General features: G+C 43.6%; 1 protein-coding gene across 1 annotated transcript in view; it reads right to left on the reverse strand.

Moving 5' to 3' along the window:
* Window positions 1-16,190, reverse strand: part of KIF5C (kinesin family member 5C) — a 612,753-nt gene that overhangs the window by 96,095 nt on the left and 500,468 nt on the right. The gene's annotated exons all lie outside the window — the stretch shown is intronic.

The raw sequence follows: 16,190 nt of genomic DNA on the forward strand, positions 1-16,190 counted from the left end.
AATACATAATTCTGATTTGAAGAAAAAACCTGCTCATACGGCTATGTGCTGTCCAAGAAGAATAATGGCGGAAGCAAAAAGCCTTCACGCCCTCACGTGGATGTAGCGGAAAGCTGCCGTCGACAAAATAAATAGTCTACAAAAGCACTGTGCATACAAGTGTGTGAAACCAACTGTCAATGGGCTCAACCGCTGATGAATCCAACAGTTGACAGGGTCATCCTTCATCGAAGTCAACTGGAGTCGAAGCTGAATGTTGACGAAGCTCCCCGTCTACGGAGCTCACTGTCTACGAGCTCACTGTCTACGGAGCTCACTGTCTACGGAGCTCACTGTCTACGGAGCTCACTGTCTACGGAGCTCACTGTCTACGGAGCTCACTGTCTACGGAGCTCACCGTCTACGGAGCTCACCGTCTACGGAGCTCACCGTCTACGGAGCTCACCGTCGACGAGCCCACCGTCGATGAGCCTACCGTCGACGAGGCCACCGTCAAAGAAATTTTCCATCGACGAAACTCCCAGTGGTCGACGAGCCTTAAGTCGACAAGAGGGCACTGTTCTCACTGTTGTCGACGAATGCCTGGAGGCATTTTCGTTGCAGAGCACCAGTGACGGCAGAGATTGTCGTCAGGGAGTACATCGTCCGTATCGTCGACAAGCTGGCACATGTTTACGTAGAAAAGTGCGCAGAGTGAGTCTAGACGCCTGAGAGTAAATCTCATGGGAGTAAATGTGGGAGGCACAGACTCAAAGAAGGCCAGAGACCCCTTAATTGTGATGTTACTTCAGCTGGTGAAGTAGAGGAGAGGCATCATTTAAAACCTTAATGTGCAGGACAGACAAAAAAATCCTCCCACCTCAGAAGGGGGTATAGTCTAAGCACAAGAACAACCACTTCTCCACCTACCATGTCAGAGACAGGCAGAGTGCTGGTTCATATACTCTTCATGAGGGTTCACAGGAAAAGGACTCAGCTTCCCAAAAGTGACGCAGGGTGTGAAGGTAGACTTCATGTAAGAAGACATTACAAAACTGTGATATTATGAAGAACAAATTGAAGAAAAATGAAGAAAAATGAAGAAAAATGAGCAGAGCTCAGGGAGACTCCCTTCACACGACGTGCGGTAGAAAATCTGAGGTGCTGAGCTCTGAGGAGAAGGTTCTGGAGGGCTGCTGGCGCCCGATTGGCTACAGTTTGGACCAACATAATAACAGGAATAGGCTACAAGTGTTTTTTCTCTGTTCATGTATTCCTATGAGGAATTATGTCTAGGCATTTACTGCCTGTTTTCTAATATGTATTTCATCTGTTATGTGTTACATATACATATTATTAGTATGTTATTGCTATTTTATTTACCGTGGGACTCCCACTCCGACGACAGGGAATATTCAAGCATGTGAATCTATGAAAGACACCCTAATACTGGAGAACTTAGGATTGGTGAATGCACTAACATTATATGGCAAACCTGGTTCTCTGGCGGTATTTGTACTTGGAAGTAAACAGCCAACACGAGGCGGCAGCCACCAGTTCACAAGGTCTCCGAGACACAAAGGTGTCAATAGTGCATACAGGGAGACAGGTGAGCAAAAGATACTCAGAACCAAACCATGCAAAAAGAGGGATTAGATGAATGAGTGTTTGGACCAACTTCTAGGATTTTTTCTTTCACCAATTTAGTGACCGTTGCCGTAGCCTACCGGCCTGGAACTCGTGAGAGTCCTGAATAAAGGGGACTCAACATAGATACATGCTAGAGTTACAGAAACAACGGCTGCACATGGAAGGCAAGTTCACTAACTGTTGTCCGGCAGTGCAGCGATGCGAGGAGTAGTTCTTCGGTTACATTGGAGGCCGCAACGATATGTGTTGCCTTGAGTTCAACATTGCAATGAAAGGAAGGAAGCAAGGAAGGAAGGAAGGAAGGAAGGAGACAGGCTCTTTCTCCAGAACCAGTTGGTTGTCAGGAGAACAAAGCAATGTCTATTGCAGTGATGGCAAAGTGATGGGAAAGGAGGTGCAGCAGTGTCTTAGAGATGGCTGAGATATGGGATTAGGGGTACCTGAAAGGACTGGTGGATTGTACGACTGAGCAGTGGTGGTTTTTGAGTGTTTGCAGGAGTAAGGAGTGACTGGTTAAGGGGGCGTGGAGTTGTGGAGTGAAACCGAGTTAAGTGGTTACTGGAATGACAGATGACTATGTAGAATGATTTAAGGGGTAAAAGGTGAGTGGCTGAAGGGGATAACTGGGCTAGTTGATTGAATAGACTAATTGGAGTGACTTTTTGAGTGCTAAATTAAGTATCTTGTTGAGGAGGGTGAATAGTGCACGTGGTAAACTGCGCTAACAGCAGAGAGTATACCGGTCTGTCATGGCTGGCAGTGCAGGTTAACTGAAGTAACAGAGGTAACACAAGATTCAGGGCGATTCTGGTTGAAATGGCTTCAGAAACAATTTGAGACAGGATATGGATTGATCTGTTGGATAACCTGATGCAACTGGTTGAAGAAGGTTAAGGGGTGGACTGCTCTAGCAGCAGTGTTGAGTCGAGTCCTGGATGTGGGTCCTTTACAAATACTTTCCGGTTCCTCTTCCCCCCCCCCAGGGCAGCTGAGGTGGTACTATCCTGCCAAAGTGGGTTTGTGTGCATAGACTTCAGGGATGTATTCATTAACCTCCACACCCAGTCGCTACATAGTCTGGGCTGAGGAGGCAAGAGCCACTAGCTATCCGATGGCAGAGTGCACATTGGGAGACCCTGGTCGCCTAAGCAGCATTCGATGGCAAACAGCAAAGAAGGTGGAACTCATACAATAAATTCGAATTACTGTTTGGTTCACTGGAGGAAAATACAGGGCTAGCGAGGAAAAAACGGACACCGCAAGAATGCACAACATTTTAGTGCCATGCAGCAGACTTTCATTCAAGAAAATCTGCTTCTAAAACGGACTGTCTTCTTGGGTAGAGAAAGGAAAAAGAGGGAGGTTGTAATATGGACCTCTGGGGAGGAATCAAGGGGAGCAGGATCCCCGAATGGTCTTTTTGGAAGGGGGTAGCCCACTGAGCTGTCTGAAAAAGAATACGATGAAAAAGAGTGTCCTTCTAATCGTTACATTTGCCCCAAAAATGCTACAATAATGCAGTTGCGTGTTCCAAAATTACCTAGAATTTGATGCAACATTTTCGAATCAATACTGCAATATCCTGGGGAGGGGGGAGGGGAGGATCTAACCATCATGGAAACCCATCCAGGGTCAGTGCTGCTTACATTTCTAGGTAAAACTACTCTGTTCTTTGAAAGGGCCGGCACCTGCAGCAAAGGATCTTTACCACATTTTTGACTGGATGGCTTGTATCCCTCCTCAGTGCCACATCCGAGGAACTACTTTGTCCCTTTCTTTCAGCACTCCATGGGAGTGCATGAGTTTCCTTGCTCTCCCTCTATGTGCTGCTGCGCCATGAATCATGAATCACACCAGGCTGCAGTAACATCACGAGTCATACGTGCACTTGCGTGATGACGCATTTGCACGTGTATATTATGGTGCTTCTGGGTTTTTAATTTTGCAAAGTGGTCTAGTATGGCCAATAAACATTTGCTTCCCTTTTAGCACCACTGGCCAGCATCAGCATAGAGAAAGTCAATAGGTCTGCATTGGCAAAGCGAAAACGTTAGACCTATCGGCTTTGCCAATGCTTCTACTCGTTTACCCTCTGGTATATTGCCTTAGGAGACCCTGGTAGAAACGCTTTTTTTTCAGGACAGAGATATTCAGTGTGCACAGAGAGCTAGTGCAATACCTGTTCAGATCAAGGGCCCTGTGGCATTTGGGTTGTCCTAGATTTTAACTGCAGCTTGGAGATGATCTATAGTCAAATGAGGGGTATAAAATATATGTAACATAAAATTATTAATTGGAATGGATGTTTTAGCCGTATGTGGTTTAAGTGGTTTTCTTATTATGCATCAAAATTGCATCTAAAATTGCATTTAATATTGCATTACGGTGCTTTTTGTGTGTATCCTGAGTTCTGCACAATAAGCTTGTTGCTGACTGTCGATGGCAGGCGGACATGTTTTCACGCAATGTTATGGACTGAGTGGTGGCGGTGGGTATAGGCGGCTTCTGCAGAACCAGGACCACTCCTTCGATCAGTACCCAGCACAGCGTTCGATAGTGTAGAGCACGAGATACTGTTGCCAAGGCTGGACCAATTGAAGCCTTGAGGGCTTGCTTTTCTGTGGACCGGCTAACTCCCCTTTGGTGGTGGACAGCATGTGGCAACGCCATATTGTTCATTTCGAAATATGCCTGACCCGAAGGATCCGCGTCGTCACCCTTCTTTTTCAACGTGTACGTCCTTCTCGTCCTCAAACTGATTGGAACATTGAACCTACAGTAACACACCATGCATAATGCATATCTTCCAATCAAGCATTGGCCATCGATCAAATATTGGTAGACCATCACCTTGTACTTGGCATAGAGTAATAGATGGTAGGCTGGTAGCAAACAAACATATACCCGGAAGTGTTTCTCAGTCACTTACACACTCGCTGCTGAGACATGGGGGAGAGAGCAACTTCTGAGCTTGAATACCCACAAGGCCCTGCGGAGCCTTTCATCTATCCGAGGACAGTACATTAAGTACCTCTTAATTGAGTGATAATAACACATTGTATTGACAGAGAGTAGACTTGGCGGAAGCGGTTTATGGATGCTTCATAAACACCAAGTTATTGTTATTACATGGTCATGCAATAACTGACATGTTGATAGTAGGAGCCCATGGTCTAATGTGCCTGCTTGAGATGAGGCCAGTAGATCCTCTTGCTGCGCGTCCTAGGTCAAGAAAGTAAAACTAAAGAAGAATCTGAGTAGCCGCAGTGATTCCAAACTCACCATCAATAACACGAATAAAGATATGCGGGGTAACTCCGGTTATGACACACATCAGAATTAAGAGTTTTGTGGAATAAGTGCATCCCAACGGTTTTTCACAGATACATTTGAGTAGGTCAAGCTTGCCAACATTTTCCAGAGGAAATGCCCAGTTAAAACTGGAACATGCTGATAAAATGTAGAAACCACCACAACCTGAATGTTATGTCCCTTTTTTTTTTTTTTTTTTAAAGAAAGACCGTTTTTAGGTGCCAATTATCCTTCCCATTCCAGCTGCTGTGGTGTCGGGTGTTCTCGGTACGCTTCAAGTTCAACAGTGAGTGTTTTTTCAAAATAAGTGCATTACCCAGAATGCCATCTCTAGACGACCACCATGATTTCCATAATCGAAATTCAAGTAATATATGCCACAAAGACCTTTTCACATCTCTAACACGCTCTGCTGCACAGGCAGACATTATTGAATGTCAATTGATTTTGTCTATTTGGACTATTAAATGACAAACACTTTTTTTTTAGACAAACTAAAAAAAAAATCATTTTTTCAAAAATAAGTTGGTTGCATTATGTTGCAGTGTGCACTCGGTGACAAGAAGCCCTAGCCCTGTGTAGATACGCTTGTCATAAGTTTTTTCCTGCCTCACATGTTCAGATTTATAAAGGTGAACCAGAATGTCTTCTGAAAATGTAAACAACAGGGATAGGCCCCAGAAAAGGAAAACATTTATATTATTCTACCATCTTGGTATGTAAATTCAGGATTATTGAAATGGTTGCACTAGAAATTAATTCAGAGTCAGTACGCCTATTTGAAACCGACAGAAGGTCTTCGGATGAGAGAAACAGTACATTGTTTTGGTGACCAAGTGCACAGTGCTGAAAGTGTTCAGCATCATATTCTGAACATAACATATTTTGAAGGAACTGGGAAAGTATTTAGGTGGGAGTATTTAAGCATTACTGAAAACTGAGCAGTGCTTTCATGGGTGGGAAAGGTGGTTTACAGTAAACCACTTTTCCTACCCATTAGGTCAATTCTATGAAGCTAAACAAATCGATATCTAAAAGCATGTGTATTAGTGGTCTTCCTTAGCTTCTCAGCATCGTCATTTGCCTGTAGATGGCAGCAGAGTACCATGTCAAGAAGCCGCGAAAATTATTCCAGGTTTTTTTTTGGGCTGGATTACATACACCTTTTATCCGAGGTAATGAGACCTTTGGTGCAGTTTGGTCTGGTGCTCACCCTGCTAGAAGTTGCATTTAACACGTCGTGCTTATTTTAATTGCGAACGAATGTACTCGGGTGACATGACGAGGAGCAGCGTAATTTTACGCTCTAGTTTATGTATGTACATTTACATGCACTTATATGTACCCTGTATGCTTAGAGTGTTGAACTTCACTAACGTGTGTGAACTGTTTGAATACAATCATAGGATGTAGTCATTTTAATCGCTAAGAGTTCCCCTATAGTTGATTTAGGTTGGTCAATAAGGAAATGTGACCATATTTACTGCATATTTAAGTTGCTAATGGGTAATATTGTAATGGGCAGACACTTGATTTTCGAGCTAACTTAGCTTGACATAAGGCCTTGGCTGAACATGTTTGCTTTAAACGTTGCCAGTGTGCTGTTTTTCTCTCCTCTGCAGGTATGTTCTCGAATTCCGTGTTAGCTGGAGAAAAGGCTTATTGCCGTGTATTACATTGATACTGAGGCCGGAGAAAAGGATGACTGTGAAAGGGGCCTTCTACACTCAGATGTGTACCTAATTGTGTGAAGACGGGAATTTAGGGTACATGCTGACTCCCCTCAGATTCGGGTATGGGGCTAGCGACCAGCTCTCTCACCCTGATAGGTTACTTACCCTGAGTGAAAATATTCATGCTGAACACTCAGTTTCTCCGACCCTCTACCAAAGATCGAAACCATGCTGACACCTTCTATGTTTCCTCTTTAGACAAACCCCGCTTATTTGCGCAGCTGAGAATAAAAGAGAAAGTTTCTTTATGGAACTCCTGGTTTGGATCATTTATTTCCTTTATATAGTGGCGGTGTCCATATTGTATATTATACTGAGACTTCGAATACTGGAGCATTTTAACGTTTGGCTGTACTGATATGTTTACTAAATCTTTGCTAAATTGCTTGGACACGTTACGTACCTAAATAAACCTTAAAGGTTGATAAACTGTTTCTCGGTCCTTATTGTGAAGCTGCATTGCTTTGACAGAACTGAAATCTATTTCCAATATTAGCTCCCCAAAACACTTAAAGTCTGCAATCAAAGGTCCATAAAGCCAGTGGGGGATATTATTGTGTAGGTATTCCCATCAGAAGTGTCCATTTCAAACTGATGCAAACAGTTGCAACGCAAACTATGGCAGCTTCATTCGTAGTAAAGAGAACATAAGAACAAATAACCCAAAAACAATTTTTGTCAGAAACAAACCATTTCATGTAATTCGCCCTTTTGGCTTTGGCAATCAAGACCCTCTTCACAGAATATTCTTTCCATCATCCACTGCACTGCTCGTATTAGACTGAATCCTACAGAGGTGGCAGACATGCAGGTCAGTTCACCATGTGATTTGACATATCAAGCTGCAGAGGAGCCGGGTTCACCAAATCATTGGCAGGGCCCAGGTCATATGTGCAGTCCCCATTAGGGAGCGATGGAAAATAGCCTGGAATAAAATAACTCACCGGAAGTCAAGGACAATGAAGAAACAACCTATGTATTCCTTTCTTTGTGTAGCACCATCCACAATATAGAGTGCATATTTCCATTTATAGTCCGCATACAGGAATCTAAGAGGGTTATGTACATTAGTTTAGTTTAGGCATTTATAGCGCGCGTAATTCACCGGCAGACGGTCTCAGAGCGCGAACAGATGTACCCAGATAAGAATGCAGTGTCAAGCAGAGCTCATGGGAGGTAATTTAGAATAACAATGTTTTGAGGCTTTTCCTGAAGGATCGGTAGTTATTATCAGCTCTGAGTGACAGTAGGAGGGAGTTCCATAGATCAGGAGCGAGTTTAGAAAAACTGCGATCTCCATTCCTCACTGTGCGAACTTTGGGGACACATAGAAGGTTTTTGTCAGCCGATCTGAGAGTTCTGGTCGGAAGATAGCTAGTTAGTTTTTTCTTCAAGTAGGCAGGTCCCTGGGCGTGAACTGACTTATGTACCAAGCAGCAGATCTTAAATTTTACCCTTTTCCTTACTGGCAACCAGTGGAGCTTCGTGAGGGTAGGGGCAGAAGGGGTGCGAGACGGCAAGTTAAGAGTCAGTCTGGCTGCTGTATTTTGCAGCACCTGCAACTTTGTCAGAGCTCCTTCGTTGATGTTCGCTAGCAATGCATTCCCATAGTCGAGGCGACTAATTATGAGGCCTTGGATAAGGGGTTTGCGACAATCTATGGGGAGCCACCTAAAAATCTTCCTGAGGCTTTTCATGATTCCAAAGCTCGTCTGGACTACCTTGTAGACGTGCGGTGACATAGATAGTGTATCATCTAATAGGATGCCGAGGTTCTTCACAGTTTCCTTGGGCATTGGACACTGCCCTAACTCGTTTGGCCACCAATCGGCTGACCAAGTCTTCTTTGCCGGATCTCAGTTTTAGCCGTATTCAACATGAGATAATTCTTAGCCATCCAGGTGTTTATGGCTATCATGCAGTTGCTAAATCTGGTTTGGACATCTAGCAAATTATGTCCCCACTTTATCAAGATTTGGGTGTCGTCGGCATAAGATACCGTGTCGAACCCAAAACTTCTAATAATATTTGCTAGAGGGGAGAGATAAACATTGAAAAGGGTGGGGCTAAGTATTGAGCCCTGGGGGACTCCCTTATCATTCTCCACCATGCCAGATAGGAAAGGGCCTATTTTGACTCTAGATCGTCTGTCCTTGAGATAGCTCTTGATCCAGCTAAGGGCAAGGCCCCCGACACCAATCTCTTCCAGCCTCTCTAAGAGTATGCTGTGGGAGATGGTGTCGAAGGCTGCCGACAAATCGAGCAGGATGAGAATCGCCGATTGCTTGGAATCAAGGGCTAGTCTGATGTTGTCCACTATCTCTACAAGAGCCGTCTCCGTGCTATGGGACGCTCTGAAGCCTGATTGAGATGTATCCAGGATGCCATTATCCTCTAGAAATTTGGTCATTTGAGCATTAATGGAAGCTTCCATGATCTTACTAAAGAGTGGAAGCAGGGCAATGGGGCGATAATTTATCGATTGGTTAGGGTCGGCATTAGTTTTTTTCAGGATAGGTTGGATCATAGCTTCCTTCCAAACGGAGGGGACAGTGGCTTGGCTAAGTGATACATTAAAGATGTTGGTTACGATTGGCACCAGTGCGGGGCCAAGTTTGGTCAGGATCTGAACGGAAGCAACGTCGTTAGGAGAGCCTGATTTAGCTTTGTTCAGCCTGATATTTACCTCTTCCTCTGTGATTGGATTAAATTTATTGAGCTTGTAGTCACAAGGAGAGTTCAGAGGATTGAAGGGTTCATTCGGGATTGCCCGCACCCTGTCAATGGGTTCATTGGGAAAGGTCCTATGAATGGCATCGATTTTATCTTTAAAATATGAGGCAAGTGTGTCTGCCCATTTCTGAGATTCGGGGGTAGATAGTTGGCATTGCAGGGGAGAAGTAAATCCTTTCACTATAGCGTATAGTTCCTTATGTGAATTACCTGCCTTCCTTATCTTTTCATTGAGATAAGTTTTTTTGGCCAGGGCAATGTTCTTCATATATCTTTTATGAAGGGATTTATAGAGGGTCTTGTTTTCGTTACTCTTAGTCTTCCTCCATCTGCATTCTGCTACCCTGGCTTCTTGTTTATTTTGCTTTAACTCATCTGTAAACCAGGGAGCTTTATTCGAGGGGCATTTTATTTGTCGTTTAGGCGCTATGATGTCCAGAGCGTTGACTATAGCTCCATCCAAGTCGGAAACAATTTGATCAATGGGGGATTCAAAACCCAAATCAGGTGGAGTAAATATTTCTGCAAACTCGGTTACATTGATGTTCTTCCACGGGCGGCAGGATTTTAGGTTCTTGTTGTGAGATGATACCCTTTCATGACTTTGTAATTCGAAATTAATAAGACTGTGGTCAGACCAAAGAATAGGCACTAGATCTATCAGTCTGGATTGTTGGGCGTTGGTGCACACTACATCCAGAGTATGTCCAGCTTTATGTGTTGGGCCGGTCTCTAACATCCTTAGATCCAAAGAGTGGAAACTATTTATTAGCTCCGCTGAATGAGGATCTTGGGTCAGCTCCAAGTGATAGTTAAAATCTCCCAATAATAGGAAGTTAGAGCTAGTCAAAACATGAGGGGCTATAAGCTCGACCAGCTTGGTAACAAAATTGGCTTTGGCGTCTGGTGGTCGATATACTAGAGCACCTTTCCAAGAGGTATTATTACCAATTTTGAGCAAGAAGATCAGAAACTCGCCTTCCGCTATCTGGTGTGAGTCAATAATACTAACTTTTAGCCCAGTTTTGTGAATAATCGCAAGCCCTCCACCCCTTTTTACTGTCCTGTCAAGATGGCATATTCTATAATCCTCGGGTAAGGCCAATGCGATGTCCGGTAGAGATGACTCCTGGAGCCAAGACTCGGTAATGAAAAATAGGTCAGGGGCCTGTTGATCAAGTAGGGCCCAAATTTGGAGGACGTGTTTAGGCAATGAACGTACGTTGCCGTATATGCAGGATAGTGCAGTATCTGTGATGGAGGTGCTCTGCTTCGGGTCATTTAGGCAAGGTAATGGTACGGTGTTAAATGATAGTAGCTCCGTCCTAGTATAACAGATTTGCTCCATAGCTAATGTAGATACTAAGGGGAGACTGGATTCCCTGAGTGGTGGAGTAAGGATTAGGCGTCTTGCGGCGCTTGTCCGGCGCGGACAGGCGCAGACAGGCAGGGCTATGACTTGGGCGCGACGCCCGCGCGTCGCTGCGCGAGACCGTTCTGCGCTCCCACTTTTAATCGTGGAAGGGCGGGACTGTGGGCTGGATGCCTAGAGCGCTGACCTCCGTGCAACCGGAAGTAGGACCCCGCCGGGACGGATCGGGCGTCCTGCTGAGATTAAATGCGGGTAAATACAAGTGCTACTGAATGCTGCCCCACTCTAAGTGCACACAAGTAAATATTTTTGGCAATGCTGACAATGAGCGCAAAACAGATTATTTAAAAGCGAAAATCAAGATAATAAGTTTAAAAATTTCTGCAAGCTGCAGAGCTGCCACGCGACTCGAGCAGTCTCTGGGGTGTTCTCTAATCAGCTCGTCCGCTCTGCGCTCCCACTTTTAATCGTGGAAGGGCGGGACTGTGGGCTGGATGCCTAGAACGCTGATCTCCGTGCAACCGGAAGTAGGACCCCGCCGGGACGGATCGGGCGTCCTACTGAGTACATGTTTTAATTGTGTTGGTGCCCTAAAGAATCCGGTTTGAACACTATAAAAAGTAAACTAGATATCATCCCGAATGGAAATGAACATTTACGTTATTTTACTAATGTATATCACATTCTTATTTTTCACGTGTTGAGGAGCTGACCTTATGATAGAGCCAAAATGACATTAAGAAAAGAGGTACACTTACTAGGCGCATTTCGAAATGGCAGTTTTTTGACAACTTAATGGTTGGCTTTTAAAGTTATAATGTGTGGGTGCTAAGGATAAGAGAATGAGAGATGGCTTTGAATTGAAGCTCTGTGCTTTCTGACACCCCACCTCAGCCCCCTCTAGAAATGCTGATCACACCCAGGGCCGGGCAGGCCTTTTTCTGCCTGGCATTTCCCCAGTGGTCTGGAGCCCTGATGGCCAAGTTTTGAAAGCCCAGGGCTGCTGCTGTGTCACTTTCTCCTGTGGAGAGTAATTGTAGCAGGCATGGAGATGCTTCAAGAGAGAAAGAAAAAGGGCTAGAGGAAGAGAGGAAGTTAGAGAGAAAGCTCAGAAGGGAGAAGAGAGAGAGAAGAGAAAAAATAAGTGGATTGAAAGAGAGTTTACATAAGAAGAATGAGGATACGGGCAGGGTTGAGCATTTTTTGTCAGGGCTGCTTTTGGTTCCCCGGTCCGGCCCTAATCCGCTTTCACACCTTGTGATTGTCTTTGTGAAAGCATATACCTGGGAGAAAATGAGCATCGCACACTTTCAGCCAGTAAACAATGTAAAAGGTCCTGGCCCAACCCTTAGGCTCTTATCTAAAATTATTGGGGGAGCTCAAGTGACTTGGTGCCTATGTCTAGCCGTTGGTTTGCATTTAACAGATCAGTGCTTTGTTGAGCCTTTCCTCTTTGTTTGCTTCAAATGAGCCAACTGGATTACCACACCCGATAAGTGTTAGAGAAAGCTCAAGCTTGTCTAAATGTGTTCACCACTCATGGTGCTCCATCCGCCTCCGATACCCCTATGACATGAGATCTGCCTGGTTCAAGATGTAAACTGATAAACATCAAAATTATTCTCCCAGTAGAGGGCCATTGAATGCGTATGTCCCTCCCAAGCCTGCGGTGCCACTCTGTGCTATTACAGGCCACTTCTTGCACTTTCCCTACACAAGCATAATTCTACAGGGAGCAGAAGGTAGTAACCATGCCCTGTTGAGGGAGGAAAAATTAACATTTTCCTGAGTACTCATAAGCTGTTCAAAGACTAAGATTCTTCAAAGCTGTTAAAGGGCACCTTTGTGATCTGGGCCTGAACTACATGTTGTCCTTCTAAAGTTAAGATACTTAAAGATAGACAAGCACACTTTTTCCAATCTCCTGAAACGGCATGGGCTTGACTAGTGGCTCCCGGAGCACAAAGAGCGGACCGTGAGACCCCGAGGTAGCTGACTGCAATGCACAGAGACCCTGTCTGCTTATCAATCTAGAGCTAATGTTGGAACGAGTTTTAGAACATTGGAATGTTGGTCCACTGAAGACAATTAAGACGCTAAGGGCTTATAATAGCTGGCATAAGCATTCTGCTCCAACATTCCAATATTTGTATTTCTATATCTCCCTTTTGAATTCAGAACATTCTAACCTCAGTGGGCGGAATGTTCTAATAGCCTTAACTCTATTCTGCCTCTGGATAACGAGTTGTTAAAGGCTCTCCCCTCTGCTATAGCCCTCACCTGTGCTGCATTTCAACAGTTTCCATCTATGCACATGCTGGGAAAATCTTCCTTTCGGCCAGTTACGCCATCTCCATCGAAACTGTACCTCCATTATTGACTGTCACACTGTAGTCACGATATTATTAAACAAATTAAAAATTAGGGGCTACCCTACACATACCGTTACTAGGGCAGTCAAGATAGCTACAAAAAAATCATCGAGGATCACTGTCAAAAACAAATCCGAAAACTTAAAAAGACATTCATCCACATGACAACATACAGCACAGAACTGAAGACAAGACCATTAATAGACATTGCAGGATACTGTCCTCTAATAACTTGAACTTACAAAAATCTATGTTCTCCGTCAAGAAAAGTACAAACTTAAGCATTTTCTGGTTCACGCTAGAAAAAGACCCATAAAACCAGTTGACAAGCCTGCTCTGTGGAACCTCCTGCCTATTGAAGGTCAGTATCTTGATGACAGATGTAGTGTCTCAAGGCTCACTTCAACCACCAAAACCATTGATCTCGGCATTAAATCCCCTTAATCACCGCACCAATTGTAATTCAGAAAATGTGATCTATTTAATACCGGCCCTTGTGGCCTCTACTACGCTGGAATGTCCTTAAGATAACTTAAGGTAAGCATGAGCGAACATAGAAGTAACATATGATGTAAAAGATCTTCCACCAGAATTACGACCCATTACTTAGAGGCCTATCACTCAGAAAATGATCGCAATTTGGTTATCATCCAAAAATTACCAGACAAAAATAAGATCAAACATACCCTGCTGAATAGGGTAAAACCTGACTTCAAATCACATATAGTCAGCATTTGCTCAATGCCCACAAATAACATTATTGGGTACTCATGTAGGGATCTGATTCTGTTTTCTCATTAATACCAATTCCCACCGTAGAACATGTGCCCTACTATATAGGCTCTGTCATTTGTTTCTATCTAATTCAATAATAGCATCATTTGTTGCTTTTTCGCTCTTCCGATAAAATGGAGAACCTATATATTCAAAACATTTGAAATACACATATAATTAGTTTCCCCTAGCGAGAATCCCAAAAACATCCTTGCTTTTCTATGGGCCATGTATAGAAGGATCATACATACATACACACGATCACGGATTCAGCAACAGGTCCCTTTGATTACTATCACCTAAAGTTTGGCTCTATAAATAATGAGTGTTTCAGAATAAGAATACATTATTAATAGAAAACTAAAGAGCCAAATTTACAATGGTTTTGCTTTACTGTTACAACTAGAATTGTGACCTGGGGTCTAGTTATTGTAAAAGCACTGAAGCCGTTCCATGTCAGTGACATCACACATTATACGTTTATGCCAGACCCGGAAGTAGGTGGCAGGACCGTATGTCTATGATTTAATTAGACATGAGCCCTGCGATTAAGTACCGGTAGCCGGATTGTAGATCACAGGCCAGTGGCATTCGTCAATGGATGATGTAAGTACTACCTCGTCTTGCAAAATTCAACCCATATTATAGGGTGATAAGTTGTGTTATTCTGCTAATTTTACTAATCATTCCTCCGAACTGACTACTATTTGAACTGGCCTGAATATTGCTTAAAGGATAGTGCTATCCATGTGGGACTGATTGTTCTCCAGACAGAATACACTGTGACCAGACCGCCTTTGATGACTTACGACCCCGCGCGTATCATGTAAATATATTGAGATATTCACATCACTGAGGTAGTGGACCTAAACATACGAGTCTTAGTCACACTTTGAAGAAAATGAATGCGGAAACAGTGAATCAATGAACAAACCTTTGAGATCAATCCATCTCTGGTGTAACTCCTATCTCACTGTTCACAGGTATACGATAAACAATTTTAAAAAATCATTTACTGAGGGAGTATGGTTCTCCACCTAGGTAATATTTACACCACAAGTGGATTTTTAAAGCACAATGGACCACAAAGATTGGTCAAATTAAGATACCACTGTTGCTTCATTTCTATCCAAATACTGTTCTCTTCTCTAGTCTCTGGTAGCATGCCTCTCTCCTTCAAACAAGACATTAGAATTTCCCTGTTAAAGAATGGAACTCACACATAATGTGACAAATTACCATCTCATTTTTTTCCTCCTCTTGTACTCTGAAATTATAGAATAAGCAGAAAGTGCTCTTTTGGGCGGAGCCTGGCGCCGCCCCTGGGATCACTTGAGGCCCCCAGTTTGAAGTCCCCTGCCTTAAAGGGACTTGACTGGGTGGTCGGTTCTTTTCGTACATTGGGACTGAAACACACTGAGGCTGCTCTGGCTACCCTCTAAGCTGTATATCTTGGTACCGGATTATCTCTCCAGAATGTGTATGTTCCATGAGCTAACAAACGGGATATTCTGCCATAAGACAACGCAGACGTAAATTAGTGATGATGCCAGCTCATCCAAAGGTGTAAATTCTAGGATATTCTGCCTCTACTCTGTTTTCTGGAACAGGATGACATAAATTTCAGAAAACCTACCTGCCTTAGTGGTGGACGTGAGTTACCTCTGTTCAATGTCTTCTGACCGGGGGTCATATTATCTAAAATGGCGCTGTGTCCTAATCTCTTCAGATGCACTCTCAATTGAGTGCCCTTTCCACTTCAATCCATCTATCCCTTTGAAAACAATACAGTAAAAGCATGATATCTCAAGAGGACAAACTTAACACACTTACCACAACTAATCCACATGGAAACATGAAAAATACCATTACTAATCTACTATCTCTCAACCTCTTCAGGTTACGGAGTTGGGTGCTACTCACCACAAAGCGCTTCTCATCAGGGGGCCTAAATACAATTTGCAAACACAATTACTTGTTCAGCAAAGAAGCAATAGTCCTTTATAAATTAGGGGTCTGTGTCGCTCAAACGGTGGTGAAAGTGATTTTGTAAGGTATGCTTCGGCACTTCCTCTACATCTAGGTCGAACAGTCTGATTTATGGAACAATAGATAACTTGCGAACACAGTGATTCATTCAATTAAACCTAAGAAATAAAGAAATCGCCCAGCTTCCTTTATTCAGAAGTAACGCTGGCTTGCTTTTCTGCTCATAAGGCACATCAATATTTCATTCCTGACCTAAGAGGTTTGCACTTAGTGCAA

This window comes from Lissotriton helveticus, chromosome 3_1 (assembly GCF_964261635.1).
Source record: "Lissotriton helveticus chromosome 3_1, aLisHel1.1, whole genome shotgun sequence".
In the NCBI taxonomy this organism is placed as follows: domain Eukaryota; kingdom Metazoa; phylum Chordata; class Amphibia; order Caudata; family Salamandridae; genus Lissotriton; species Lissotriton helveticus.